Genomic DNA, 15,552 nt, shown 5'->3' with positions numbered 1-15,552 from the left:
TTTTAGCGGCCTGTGTACAATTCCAGTTGTATGCAAACAGATAAAAGTTCAGTGAATATTTACGTTGTTGTAATTATATGTCCATCAAATTCATGAAAACTCAGAATTAAGACCACCTCGCTATTAAGACCACTTTTGAAAAGTCCCACAAGTGGTCTTAATAGCGAGTTTTCACTGTATATATATATATATATATATATATATATATATATATTTCAATGTTGTTTCAAAACACACAATGTGTTCATTATTAATATTTTACCATGGTTTAATTGTGTTTTCACTATTCAAATTTCCTTTGGCAATAATAAAATAAAGCAGTGAAATATAATCACTTAATGATACCGCAATACCGATTAACTTGAGCTACAAGCTTCGCTCTTAGCACGATCATAAAAGGCGGCTTAACTCTTGCCTATCATTTGCGTTGTTTTTGTTGAATGCCCTGGTGGCGTTCTCTTGAGGATCAATGTAGTGACCATCCAGTTCCACGCCAGCCAGATTGCTCTAGTTGTGCCTGTACACGGGCGCGTCGTTGCCCTTTGCCCATTCGGTGAACGGAACCTGTCCGTGCGCATGCTGTAGCCCATATACCCCCTGCGCTGATATTTCGAAAATGCTACTGTTTTAAGAGGATCGTCTGGGTTATTTATAAGAGGCATCAGAATTGTACCTCTCGTAAACAAGGTTACTTCTCTGGGGATTTCAGCACATGTTTGTCATGTAGAAAGACCAGCCGGATCAACCAATGTCGAAAACATATAGACGATATCAAGTGAGATGCCCGCATCTATACTTCACGAGAATTATATGCCACGTCAGTTAATGTTGATTATGTGTATATTTAAACTTTTGGTTTTATTAAAACCAGACCCAACACTGTTTTGTTTACAGGGCATGCTATTTGCAATATTTAATACGTTTTATCATTCTCATAAAAAAACAATCGATCGTTTATTTAATAATAATCAACATGTTACCTTTTCACAAAAAAGTCTGTGCTCGCCTTACTGAAATCCGTGGTCACCCCAAAACGACACGGTTTTATCTTTTAATGTGCAAGTACGATTCTCTCACAGTATTGTCATTGTTCGATAAAAACAAGTATTGGTATACGTTACACAAAGATGATGTATCAAGTCCGACCATTATGTGTAGGTTTTTTTTTATATTGATATTCAATATATTATTCCTTTTCAATGTTTCAACGGTATGATTTGTATAATTCATAATGTGCGGTAAACATGTGAGTAATATGCCTTTCTTACGTTCATCAAATATGATTGTGGTAGATTCCTCTTCTTGTGTTCACTCTTTCGATTAGCCTTTACGTCTTTGTTCACCCGATAACATCTATTCTTTGCAATAGGCGGCGTATTAACAGGTGGGTATGGATCGTCTTGGGATTCAGCGTCTGGGTAATGGCTTCTGAAAGACTTAGGAAAAATTAACGGCAAATGTGGTTTATTGAACACAATAGCTACAAAGAATGGGAATGGTTTTCGTCCTGATAATTTCCTCGGCGAACATTTGCGTAACATTTTAATTGTTTTATCCACAATTTCTTGATCTATGTGAGTTTTGTCTCTCTGTTGTTCTTCTGGTATTGCTAACCAACTGCGTCCACTATTTTCAAAATGTCTTACGCCTTCCAAAGGAGTTTCGGTCAATAATATGAGATCATTATCAGTAGATAAAGGACATCCGTGAAAAACTTTCCCAACTCCAATTGCAGAATATTCATTGACCTTAACATACCGCGGAAGTGCCGTAAAATTTAAACAATTATTTTTCCGCAGGAGCGTCAAGTTTGGGTGTGTGCATTTTAACTTGAACAGAACCTTCATATGCTCCAAACTACGATCTTTTATCGCCTACCATTGTTTAAAAAATATGAACAGAAAATATGTTTAACGAAAGAAGGATGTCTCTTCTTTATAGAAATGACTGCCAATACTACTAAAATGTCAACACATACAACATCTGAAGCAACACACGCGTTTTGTTTCTTTGGGAATTAAACTGGAAACATATCTACCAAAGAAATTAAGTAATGCGGAGTTTGGTTATACATATGACATAACTGGCTACGATAAACCTGAACAAAATGCATCATCTGTGTTCTTCAATATTGTATTCATAGCACTGTATGCATGTTTACTTCCTTAATTGCATGTCAGCAACCGTATGTTCAAATGTATTTGTAACTGAGATTCGGAAGACACAACTCAAAATATACAATGTAAGAAGCTAGTAATATCTTTGTTAAAACGCCCGTGTAAGATTCTCCCACAGTATGTTCAGTTTTCGATTACATCAATAGGAAAAACATGCGTTTCATCGTTATTTAAACGGTGTTTCAACAATTATTATAATTATAATCATGCATGTTACAGGCATTGGAATACGCAAAACAAAGGGTTTTTTTTATTATTGATATTCAAAATAGTATTCCATTTCTATTTTGCAAAGGTATGATTTGTATAATTCATAATGTGAGGTAAAATAAATATACATGCTCATATAAGTATCCTTTGATATTACACATTAACAGAAAAGAAATCCTCACTAATTTGTCCTTTGACAAAATAGTGACAAAATTGTATTACAAAACGGGAAAGCGCATTGAATATTTTGAATAATCCTTTGTTTATCGTCGAAACTACATTATCTTATATAGTTATATATTGTTCAAATTACCTTTAGCGGAAAGGAAACTTTTAAATATGCAAGTTGTTGTGTTGTCATATATGTTCCCTTTTTAACTATTTTCCCTTTTTTCGTTTAAAAAGGTGACATTTTGAGAAGCCCAATGCTAGCAGCATCTTACATCATTACTTAAGCTTCATTCTTTCATTTTGGTAACTATGCTAAATGCATGTGCTTTAAGTCTCGCTCAAGATAAGACTATGAAGTCCGCTAAGGCAAATCAGGGATGACAAACAAATATGTATCCGCTTTTATGTACTTTTTCGTTTAAAGGAAGTATCTTCTTCACGAATATCCAGTATAGAAATCCTATTAATTATTCAATTGAATGCAGTTAAGACCAAACACATGAGCCTTGTCGTTCCTAATCTTAGACGACAACTAACGCACTTGCATTAATTCAAGTGTTTTGCGACTAATTGGATAAAGTCATTCAACCACTTCCTTGTTACTTATTTTGGAAATAAGCTCGTTGGATTTTGAAGAGCAAATACATGAGTATTTTATATGGTGTACTGTAAAAAACGGTAAATGTATGCTTACCATGTTTATTTTGTAATTTCATGGCACGAACAATCTTAGTCTAATCTATAACTTTAATAAAGAGTTTCATATGTGTTTTGTCTATTTCAATTGTAAATGAGAATTTCTACCAATAAAAAAGGCTTTGATACACATTATTTATAATCACATGCTTATCAATATTCCTAATATATGCACATGTGTCTAGGCTTTATATTTTGTAATTTTATTCGTATTTTGTATTCATTATTCACTGAAATTTCGAAATTTCGAAAAAAAAAACAATATGACAATAGCCAAACCGTTAATAAGTCCTTTTATTTGTTTTATAGCCGTTAAACAGAAATATATTTTATACTGATTTCCTCTTTGTTTTTTATAAGTCGATAAACAGCGATCGATTGAAAATCATTTTATAATTTAACACCCTGGTGGCAAAATTTGTCAACCTGTAACCATCACCCAATATTCTTATCCAATATTACCTGTACTGATTTCACGAGGAAGATTATTTGCTAAACAAATGTTGGTTTCCAGCGTGTTACTGAACGAATGAAAACATTTGCATCTTTGTGCAAGTTCAATAAGTTGTTAACAATAAGGACAGCACCTAAAAATAAATGTGTGGGCCTATGAAACATTATAAAATCAGCATATAATAATCAAACCATTTTCAAAATGAGAAGAATCCCATATGGTTCCATACTGTCAACTTTCAAAGCATGTTCCTTGTATTTTCTATATCTATCGATTTGTGCAAGACTGGTATCATTTTAAATATAAATCTGTCCACTTTCAATAAATGCAATCAACTATATATGGTCGCCAAATAAGAAAGTAAAATTTGCTAAAAGGCATCCACCCTCGGAAAACAGAGTTTCGGGAGTTAATTTCGACAACAGACCCATAGTTCGATTTAAGCATCACAGACGTTCATCTTTCAACTTAACCCACAATGAAATGCACCGATATCTAGACGGGACATAATCACAAAAAGCACGGATGACAACGCTTCATCGCTTTAAACTTGAAGATAAAATAAGCTCGGCTTCCGAATAGGCCACGGATGGATACAATATGATTTTGTGAAATGTAACCTTAAAAGGAAAACCAACACTTTTAGTTCATTGAAAACGCGTCAACATCATTATTAATATATATGTACTGCAAGTGAAAACATTCAGGTGGATCTGACAACTAGAAATACCCAAAACGCTTGTGAGCATGACACAGTATAAGCCATCTGGCTTGCTTTTTTGTACTTTGATTCCGAAGGCAAAGCGACTTTAATTCTGTTGTAAATCATATAAAACAACGAACTAAACAGCTCATTTACACTTCTTTCCATTCAATGGACATAACTGATGTGTTGTAAGTGTTGAACGTTTTTAAAAACATGATCGGGTGAGCTCGGTGGCGCAAAAGTCGGGGTTCCGTACTTTTTTTAAACTTTATTAAACCCGACAATCAATGTTTTCAAATAAGAAAACGTACACACACTTACATTAATATATTAAACATATGTTATACCGCTACAATAAATCAACCAATTTAATAACACATCTATAAGTGATGTTCTATAAATATTGGTCCTAAATACCCTATATATGCTTTTTTTCCAGGCTGTATTACACTAATTCAATTTCCAATAGGGTCCCATTATAAAACTGTAAATGTTCTAAGCTTGTATTTCCTAGATATCAACTTTTGCGAGACCGGTATCATTTTAAAGATAACAATGTCCTCTTTGCATAAATGCAGTCAAAATTTATGGTCTCGCAACCTTTTAGAAAGTGAAGTTCGCCCAAAGGCAAGCACTCTCGGAAAACAAAGTTTCGTTAGTGAAATTTTGACAAACGCTCCGCTCTTCAATAAAAGCACTCCAAGCGTTAATCTTTCAACTTTATCCCCACTGAAATGCACCGATATATTGCAGACACACCTAGTATGCAGGGAATAATGACAGAAAAGCATGGATGCGATCGTTTAATCGTTTTTAAGATCTGAAGAGATGAGGAACTCTTTAGCAATAGGCACAACATTCGAATGGACCACGGAGGGATACACACTAATTTCGTGTAATGTACTCTTAAAGGAGATTCGACCTTTTCAGATCATGGAATAACGCATCCACATCATAATCATTGCATTTGTACCATAAAAACAAAATTTCAGGTCGATCCAACGCTTAAAAATACCCCCCCCCCCAAACTGGCATTTTAGTTTTTAGTTTGACATATGATAAGCCATCTTATTTTCGGTTTCTATTTTTGGAATCCAAAGGCAAAGCGGCCATAATTCGCTGAAATTCATATAAAAGACAGATCTTTACTGATCATTGAGCATTTGTTTACATGCAATGGACATAACTGATGTGTTAAATGCTATGTTCTCATACATTCGTGCCCCTTAACTATGTATTTCGCGCATGTGCACACAATGACTAGTATTTTAGCATTGTATAGCTTTAATATCATCAATATAATTCTATTTCAGTATTAAACCGCCTTTAATTCTTGTGCATGTTGGTTTATTTAAGTATGTAATATAATGCTTTCAAATAATACTTTTACGCAAATCATTAAAATAATTAGTTTTATTTAGTTAGTATTTGACAATATAAGGACAGGTACGATTTTGCTGCTGTAAGAGTGGGTCTAGTTTTGTTCCTTTTACAATAATTAATACATTGTTTTATAAAAACGAATACTTAATTTAAATGGCAGCTTGTATTTGCAGCCCCAATAAAGGAATGCATATCAAAAAAGTTCGAAAAGTAATTACATCCAGAAAATAATTCTTTGATAAACTTATTGACATGACTACATTCCCAAAATATATGTTGAATAGTTTTACATTCAGTTTGACAAAATCTCAGCTAACAATTTATGTGGTGGATTAGGCACCGAAACAAAAAGATGATTTAACATGGTAATGCTAGAGTTTTAATTACTTGAATTCTTCCTATCGGAGTTAAAATCCTTCTAGGTCAGTTTTTTAATAAGGCTTTTATTTTGATTATATTGTTAACATAGCTTAATTCTTTCTTTTATTTAAGATCAATATGAACAATAAGGTACTTAAGTACATAATTATGCATAAGATTCAAACTTAACGTACACTTTCAATCAAAAATGCACTAAAGTAGGACATATTCTATAATTGTGGTGGTCTGATGGCATTAGCATTTATAAACAAGAATGTTATTGTATTAAATTTTAATCTTTGTTAGCGTTTAAATTTACTGGACAGGGAGCAGATAAATTTGCTTGTACTTTTAAGTATAGGTAAGGATTCAGATGATAGGAATGAGCTAAGGAAAGCATTGCGGAGGTCATTACCTAAGAATTGTTTACTTTTAGTATTTAAGAAATCACAGTTAAGCAGATAGTGCAATTCGGTGCCAACTTGACCCGAGTTACATTGCCTGCAAATTCTTTCTTCTTATGGGGTTCCGTCATATGCAAGACGATTTGATTAATCCAAATATGCATGCTTGTTGATTTAAGTATGTGAAATCATGCTTTCAACTATATTGATTTTGTGTTCTCTAAACATCAGTGCAAACTATTGTTAAAAGCAAATTGGAGTAATTGCGCAAACTTACACATTTGCATTATATTTGATGTGTTCATGTGTCATTAGTCATGACAATGTTTCCCGTTATTTGGTAATGCAATTGCAAGATATTTAATAAATGCTAATACGTGTACGTTCAATTATGTATATATTACTTAAATTTAAGGGCTCTTTACAGAGGCATATGCTGTTTTCTCTATGATGTGTTATTGATGTCTCGTTTTCTTTGCATATTATTCCAAATGTTGATGTTGTCTATTTTTAACTGTTGAGACCAATAGAGATGTTGTAGGTGATCGTAAGATGGTAATTGCTGCAACGCTGTGTCATGTTTTCAAGATGATACAATTTAATTTAATTGAGTTTTTATTATGCTCATAGTGTAGAAAGTTGAGTAATATTATCTATGTCTTATTCCTCTTCTCTATAAGATTGTAGTGGAAAACATTTACATATTTATTTTTAACTATTTTAAATGGATATCAAGGTGTATCTTGTTCATTCTGCAACTAATATATTTGTGTTTGTATTTTCTTTAGTTAAGTAGCACGTAGATGCAACTTCAAAATCAATTTATAATGTTATATGTTTTCCATTTTACTTTTAGATTTTCAAAAGATCTTGTTCTATCCAGACATAGTTTGAATGACTTACATTTTAAACACACGTTTTGTGTGAAATCTGTTCTCTCTCAATAGTATTACCCTTGAACGCTGATCCAATGCCTGTACTTATTATGTCAAATCATAATCAGTATTAGTCCGATTAAAGATGCTCATTGGTAATTCGATATATTTGTTTTATTTCATTGTAAATTGACTAACCACGTGTGCATTTGCCAAGACCTTCAAGTGGACGTTCCATTCTTATGGTTTAATCCAACCTGGCGAATTGTAAAACTAATTGTATTCATTAAACATGTTGTATTATTGTATTACGAAACGTGTGTAAATAAGTGTATTCATTGCAATATTCCTTTCATTCATAGTTCATAGGATTGCATGTTTTGTTCAGTTTGTAAGGATAGTGTCATTGTTTTGTTTATGTTTTTTTCGCATTGGCTATATTGGTCAACGTCAATTAAATGATTTTTACCGAGCTATGCTATGCCCCCTTGCACCCCACATTCACAACATTTTGGTAGCACGGGAGCTGCACAGCGAGCATCTCGGCGTTCTGCATATATATTGTATGCGCTGCGCTGTGCAAAGGCAGATCTGCTGAAACTTGGGTTTAATTTTCCAGCGACATCGTAACTATTTTATTTTAGACAGTTAAAACGTGAGCATGAGGTTGTTATCGAGTAAACACATGATGTTTATTATGCGCGGACGCGATGTGTACTTGAGTGTATCTCGAAGTTAATGAGGTCATTCCGCGTCTGAGACTGAATTATGTGTTGATACGGAGTGTATTCCAGCACTCCTACTTAGCTTACTTACGAAAATCGTGAAAGTTTGGACGATTTTTTAAATTATAGCTGCCATTTCAACTATATCTAGTATATTATAATATATTCTCAATCGTGCTGATATATAGTGTTAGGGGAGTGAGCCAGAGTTCCCGGATGAACCCCGGCATGCCCGGTATGATTACCACCAACGAAATGCTAATTGTTTTGGAACAGGGATTGAACACGGGCCACCAATGTTAGAATTGCATGTAACAAAGCGACACGGGTTCAATCCCCGATATATTAGTGAGTGCGCTCGAGAAAGTATTACGTGAACAGGTGATAGTATTGCGTACGTTTGCAATACATGTAAGGGTGCACGCTTTAGTTTTGGTGTGCGAACAATATAGCTAACACGTGCGCACGCGATAGTTATTACGTGTACATACGAGAGTGATTACGTGCAGATCAATGAGAACAGGTTTGTGATGATTGTCCAATTATAACTAAATAATGGGAAGTCTATATATATTGAATGATTATCACATAGGGTACGGTTTTATAAAAGCCAAATATTTAAATGTAGTAATTGTAAATATTTGTCAATGGGACAAGTAGTTTGCACAGAAAATCATTTGAAGAAGTTAATCTGTATTATCAAATATTGTCAACGATACTGTGGTTGCATACTATTTGTAATAACACGTGCGCTCGCAGCGGGTCATGCACTCTTCAAACGTATCGAATCTGTTTCCGTTTCCGCCACAACCGCCGTAGATAAATATTTCGCATGTGCAAGTGTATGCGTTAAAGAAGTACATCGGCATATATGCCTTGCAATTCCCGGGATCGGCAGGCAGTCTGCATACTGGAAGTATTAGAATAAAGATGTAACACACATACACGACATTCCTCACCATACTTAATTGGATTATGTTTAAACACTTAATGCATAATAATTGCACGTATTCGGTAGTGTTTGACTGAAAAGTGCACGTGGAAATGAAATATTGCATACAGATGAATTAAATGAATCATGAAGTTTACAAATGTTTCGTGATCAATATTTTTCTTAACACATTCAATCCAAACAAAAACCCATATACACTTACATGCGGATTTGGACCGCAGAACAATTGCATTCAAACACGTGTATATATAGAGAAAACAATAATACCTATTTCCAGACAATATGTTTAAACTATCTACATAGGCCTTGATTTAAATTCCATAATGCGAAAAGTGGCAATACTTCTAGGGGCAGTTAATAGCTTGGCGACTGAAAATTGGTCTTATTTACACAATGTGTCATGTTATGTTATGTTAATTATGCTTTGACATGTATTTTTGTTTTATTAATTGTTTGTGTTAATTTGTCTGAATGTGTGCCCATGTTAACATCATCAAACATATAAATTAAGCAAATATGTTAATTTCAATACCCGATTGTCCCCATGGATACTGACTGGACGCCGTTCCAATTAACGTGGCGAGTAGCAAGAAGGAGACTGCTGAGAACATCGTTTTACCTACAGAGACAAGATAACAACACAGTATTTGTATTGTGGTCATAAAATGTGTTTTGTTAAATAGAAAAAAACATACTTAGCCGAGAATAATACGTCCGTAAACCATTGAAATCTATGATGAATCTAAATTATGTTATTTCAAAATAAAAGTAATTTTAACTTTATATTCCAGGCCATCTTTGACAACTCATTTTCGATTTAATCATAAAGACCAGATTTAGCTCAAGCAAACGTTTATTTATGGAACGAATATTAAGTTGTCCATGTAACTTACAAATTGTCAAAAACAGAGGTACGATAAATGCCGGTAAATATTCTTTTTTTAAATATTTAAATCAGTTTTGCTATAAAAATACCAACGCAATATGAATATAATGGTCGAAATGGATTCGCTGAATTTGGTATGCCACTTGCTGTTGATGTTTTGAAATACTTTATGCAACATGTGTAGCTTAAGCGCTAGCAAGAATTTAGCCTTTTGTAGATTTATGTGTCGGTGCTTAGCATTTACAATAAGATATGAAAATTGTATGGATTTGGATCACTTGAAAAGGAAATATTGACATTTGCTATGGTCGAAAAGAATACGTTACAAGTACCCATTACATGGATTTCAATAGAAAGTAAAAGTTTAAAACAACGCCTTCATGTGATAAAAACGTTTAATGAAAACTACCGATCTTCATTGTTGTTGTTTTTTTGCAGCACGTATAGGATCTGAGACATGTTTACAATGTCAATTTTATTTGATTAACTGAATTCAGAGTAATTTACGAATTTCCTTGACGCATGTCATACGCATTGGAATGAATCAAAACCAAAACAGTCTGATCTTTTTATGCACGTTCTTTCAAACAAAAAATCTATTATTTTAAACGAAAACATCGTTATTAATAAACGTTTTATTAAACATATTTTCGAATAGAATATTCGCGAGGAAACAATGTGAAATTATTTCTAAAAAACCTGTGCGATTGCCAATTTGTTTAAATATTTTACACCAACTTTACATATAGTACAGCCACTACATAATAGTATTGCCATTGTCATTCATTTTATCATATTATTGAACATAATTTTTATTGTGTCAAGTCCCTTTTAAAAAAATATTATCAATAGTCATTGATGGTAAAAATCTATTAGAAAATAAGGTACTTTTTGATAGAATGACAACACAAACTTAAATTTTATCAAATGATATCATAATAACCAGTGTCGAAGGATTGTTTGTAATACCAATTATCTGTTATCAAGTTTTTAAAACAATATTCAAGATAGAAAAACATATCGTTGTCAACTAATAACTCACCTTGGGCGCTGCTCTGACGAATCTGAGCACATAATAAAGCTAGACAGGATGCGTTTATATACCTTAAATGGAGGAGAGAGTTTTAGTTAAATGAATTTAGTTCAGGCATGTGCAGTAAAATCCAGCTTTTACGCTGAATTAGAGGCACGCGTCGCATAAGCCTCATTTGAAGCTTACTTTTAATCAAGTATGTGCGGATTATCTCCATTAGTGGCACATGTAAAAGCATAATACGTTAGAGATCTGCATGCATTACATAACATCCGCTGTTCATGCACTGATTGCAAATCAATCTGTGTTTGAATGTCCATGTAAACACTAATGCATATGTCAGCTTACATCATTGTAATATCAAATTCTTAGACGACTCGCATCATCCCACGGAAGTCTTTTCGTGTCGACAATCATATTGGCATTCAAGTTGTCCAAGCAGGAGGTATTTCAAGTAAATTACAAGTTAACAACATTTTTATTTTCATTTACAGTTGAAACTCGATGGCTCGAACTCGCCGGGACCGACAATAATAGTTAGAGCCATCCGAAATTCGAGCCATCCGATTTCTAATATACTTTAGTTAACTACCATAAGTTAGCAATACATTTGCACCTCCAGTTGAAGTGTATTAATACTGCCTAAACTCCGTACTACTTCGTACTACTTAATGCTTTCGAATTAATAAGAAACAAATATATACTTTATATTTTTACATACTTAATATGTTTATTTAACAATATGTTAAAACAGTAACAAATTCAATCAAACAAATATCAAATAGTGAATTATATCAGCATGTTTTTATTTACGTAGCACATATACGGGTTCATGGAACAGCGCTTTTAGAAACAAAGCATACATTCCTAATTTATCGCCTTTTTTCAAATTTCTACTGCAAAAATGGCTCCATATGTTTCTCTGCAACTTTAACGTTTAACTTTCTCCGTGTCCCTTTACTTCCAACAGCGGACCCGTCTATATTGCTGATCTAGACATCCACCCGGATCGGGAAGCGATTTAGCCGTTTCAGTCATAATAATCATGCGTTTATAAAAAAAAGCCAGGTGTTTTGCAGAATGTCATCTTTTACTCAAATCAAATAACAATCGAGTCGATGGCATGTTTGCAACCGGTGTGACATCAATTGTAGTGTGCCTTTAATCAAAAGGGCAAATCAATAAACAGCCATTTATGCGATCCGAAGCGAGTTCGAGCCAACCGAACAAAAGAACGTGTGAAAACTGTAGCCGTGACTGTGAAAACAGTTCGAGCCATCCAATTATTCGAGCCAAGCGATTTCGAGCCATCCGACAAAAATTCATATGAATATATAGCAATAAAAAATCGTTGCTTCATGGCGAGTTCGAGCCAACCGGGAATTCTAGCCAAGCGAGTTCGAGCCATCGGGTTTCGACTGTAGTTTAGTATATTATTAGTTAACATAATTTACATGCATATATATCTACTGCGCTTTTTGAGGTTTCCAAAAGTACACGTTTGAATTTATAAATTATTTTGCTCGGCTTTGTACATGTCTGGTTTCTATAATCAATATTAAGAGGAGCCAACTGCATAAGGTTGTGCAAACTCATTTACCTTGTTTTAAAATAAGATATGCATACTTCATTTGAATATAACACTGTTTTCTAATTTTGATTGACAACATTGTACAACGCCCTTAAACCATGAAGCACATATGTCGCACATGTTTTCCGCATTCCATTCAGTGTTTAGTGCACGGTGACTTCATGAAGCGACGTAAACCGATCCAAATTTAGAAATATTTCATGGTTGTATTTTTCGGAATGCGCATATACAACAGAGCTGGCGAATGTAAATCATGCAGTTAAAATAATATCACTACTGACTTTCTAGAGTGCACCTCAGGATTTTGGCGTGCCTTTCGAGTTTCCTTATATATCATTTAACTGACGTGGATTGGTTCAGCGTAGCTTCCAATCCCGGGCTGTGATTTTTCAAATTTAAAATAACCATTATGATGCTGTCGAAAATTCCCGACATCAGTCGGAATTGAACATCCTAACAGTGTTTTGAGTACTTTGAAATGTTCGTTGTTTTCGTATTTTAATGAAATGACAACTGGTTTAAAATAAGACCTGATTCCCGTTGTTCATTTGTTCTTCTACTTATTTATATTTCGAGCAATTCATTGAAATGTTTATTTGTCAAAGGAGTGAAGAGACATTTCATTCAATGAACTTCTTTGCCATGTGTTACCGTTTTCACTTCACCTCTTACATAAAGACAGGTTAGTGGAAGGCCCTTAATCACGTATCTTAAAGGCAATACCGCATGTATAACCACTGTGCCTGTGGCAGTAACACACGGTAGTTTTATATCAGTTCGAAAAGTATCACTGGAGAAGACTGCTTTATACAGCTGCTTTGTTTACACTTTATGTATCTAAGCGTTTTGACGCTGGGTTATTTTCTTTATACACATTTATTTAATTCTTAATTTAATGAAATCATTTTAAACATGGTACTGCTCGCTTCTCGTCCCTTGTTAGCAATGGGTTGCTGTTTTCGTCGGTCGTCTTGTGTCGCCTTTGTATAATTCCTGGTTTCCTTCGATGCAGGTTTTGTGTACAAGCTCCCTGTTCTGATAAAAATGATATTTTGATTTAATCGGCCTCGTTTTTCACGATTGTTACATTCCATTTCGATTTGAACGAGTTTCTAAATAGTTTATGGATTTGATTATTGTGGCCATCAAATATGTGTCATTAGTTATGAATTATTTGCAACATATGCGTTCTCATGGTTTAAGAGAAACATATGTCACATTGTAAGTAATGGCAAAATAAGTATTGATGCAAAGCATCAAAGGGCGTCGGGAATTGCAGTGTAAAAGGCACTCAATGAAGTTACATGGAACGATTTTTTTTCTACTGTAAATATTAATATATTGGCCGATTATTTTAAACAAAATAGAAAAAAGATACTGGTAAATATTATCTATGATTTTGTGTTATAACCCCCAAATAACCATTATTTATGATGTTGTGTTATAACCCCCAAATAACCATTATCTATGATTTTGTGTTGTAACTCCCAAATATTTCATAGTTCATTTTATTTACATTGGTTTCCTTTTTTTTACTGGTATCCGTGTGCAGTTTTCATTAATGGAACAGAACTGTGTAGGTTTTAAAAACTCTGCTTCATCTTGTAAGCGTAATTTCATATTTTGCTAAACTTCAAGGGGAGATGATTCTGAACTTATTCTTACGTTGCTCATTTACGATAGGGGTTGAGTACTCATTGATATGAAAACACTGTAAAAGTTTGAAAAGAAAATTGAATGAAAACTGTAAATTGTATAAAGAAGCTGCATTTCACAGTACTTTGAAATTCAGTAAAAGATCATAATAGATTTATTGCTACGATATTCATCATTTTCAATAGGGTTCGAGTAATACTGATATCAAAACACTTAACAAGTTTGGAAAGATTCAGACGAAAGTTGTGAAATCTTTTAAACAATTGGAAATTGTTTATTTTGTCAAATTTAATAGAAAAAAATCCTGGACTCATTGTCCCGATGTTTCTTATTTTAAATGAGGTAAAAATGCTCATTGATATGAAGACACTGTAAGTTTGAAAAGAATCTGATGAAAAATGTTGACATAATCACCTAACCAAGCAGTTTTTCACTTTTATTTTTAAATTCAAAGAGACATTATTCTGGTCTTATGGTCCGATATTGCTCATATAGAGTTTGGGTTGGGTCCTCATTGATAAAAAAAAACCTGTGAAAGTTTGGGAACAATCGGATGAAAATTTTGGACTTCGAACAAGGATTTTAAAATTTCTCAAATTCTAAGGAAGATAACTATGGACGTAGTGGTCGGATAATGCTAAAGGGCCCATACCACCTCGATTATAAGTTATACGTGTCGCGCTTCGCGCTCTATATGTGGTTCTTAAAAAAAAACTCCGAGGGACTCTAGGGAAACGGGTTGCTGGGACACAGCTCCTTAATAAGCGGCTGCTTCCTTTATCGTAACTCATTGTTACAATCAATAATACGTGTCGCGCTTCGCGCTCTATATGTGATAGGGATAAGCCTATGATAGAAAACCATAAAAATACATGGATAATAGATGTGTTGTTTGCATTTATTTGTTAATATAAAAACACGTGTATTTTTTATAAGATATTTAAGTGATGTAAGAAATTTCAATTAACGTTGTCACCACGTTGCATCCATTAATTTAAATAAAAATGTCCAATTGTAGTAAAATGGATTTTAAAATGTCTACATAAAATAAAGCTTTATTATATTTATTAACGTGACTGAAAAAATTGTCAGCCGCCGAACTGTTCCGTTCGTGCCGGAACCCGGGATTGAACCGGGGGCCTTTAGATGACTGTTGCGTAAACAACTTCAGTCTAACGCTCTCCCAACTGAGCTATTCCGGCTGACATTCACTTTTGTACTGCTATTTGGTGAAGTTGTTATAGCGATCGTTATTACTAATACATTGTACGTT

General features: G+C 33.8%; 1 long non-coding RNA gene and 1 other non-coding gene across 2 annotated transcripts; both read right to left on the bottom strand.

The window, feature by feature from the left end:
- Window positions 1-8,722: 8,722 nt before the first annotated feature.
- On the bottom strand, window positions 8,723-11,117 carry LOC127877047 (uncharacterized). Its single transcript, XR_008048232.1, has 3 exons — window positions 11,042-11,117; window positions 9,646-9,732; window positions 8,723-9,071 (listed from the first exon to the last, which is right to left on the bottom strand). It is a non-coding gene; the product is annotated as an uncharacterized LOC127877047 (long non-coding RNA).
- A 4,274-nt stretch (window positions 11,118-15,391) lies between these two features.
- Trnaf-gaa (transfer RNA phenylalanine (anticodon GAA)) lies at window positions 15,392-15,481 on the bottom strand. Its single transcript is given in 2 exon segments — window positions 15,392-15,427; window positions 15,445-15,481. It is a non-coding gene; the product is annotated as a tRNA-Phe (tRNA).
- Window positions 15,482-15,552: the final 71 nt, after the last annotated feature.

Source organism: Dreissena polymorpha, chromosome 4 (assembly GCF_020536995.1).
Source record: "Dreissena polymorpha isolate Duluth1 chromosome 4, UMN_Dpol_1.0, whole genome shotgun sequence".
In the NCBI taxonomy this organism is placed as follows: Eukaryota; Metazoa; Mollusca; class Bivalvia; order Myida; family Dreissenidae; genus Dreissena; species Dreissena polymorpha.
The sequence above is the reverse complement of the archived record's forward strand: the minus strand, read 5'-3'. Positions and strand labels throughout refer to the sequence as shown.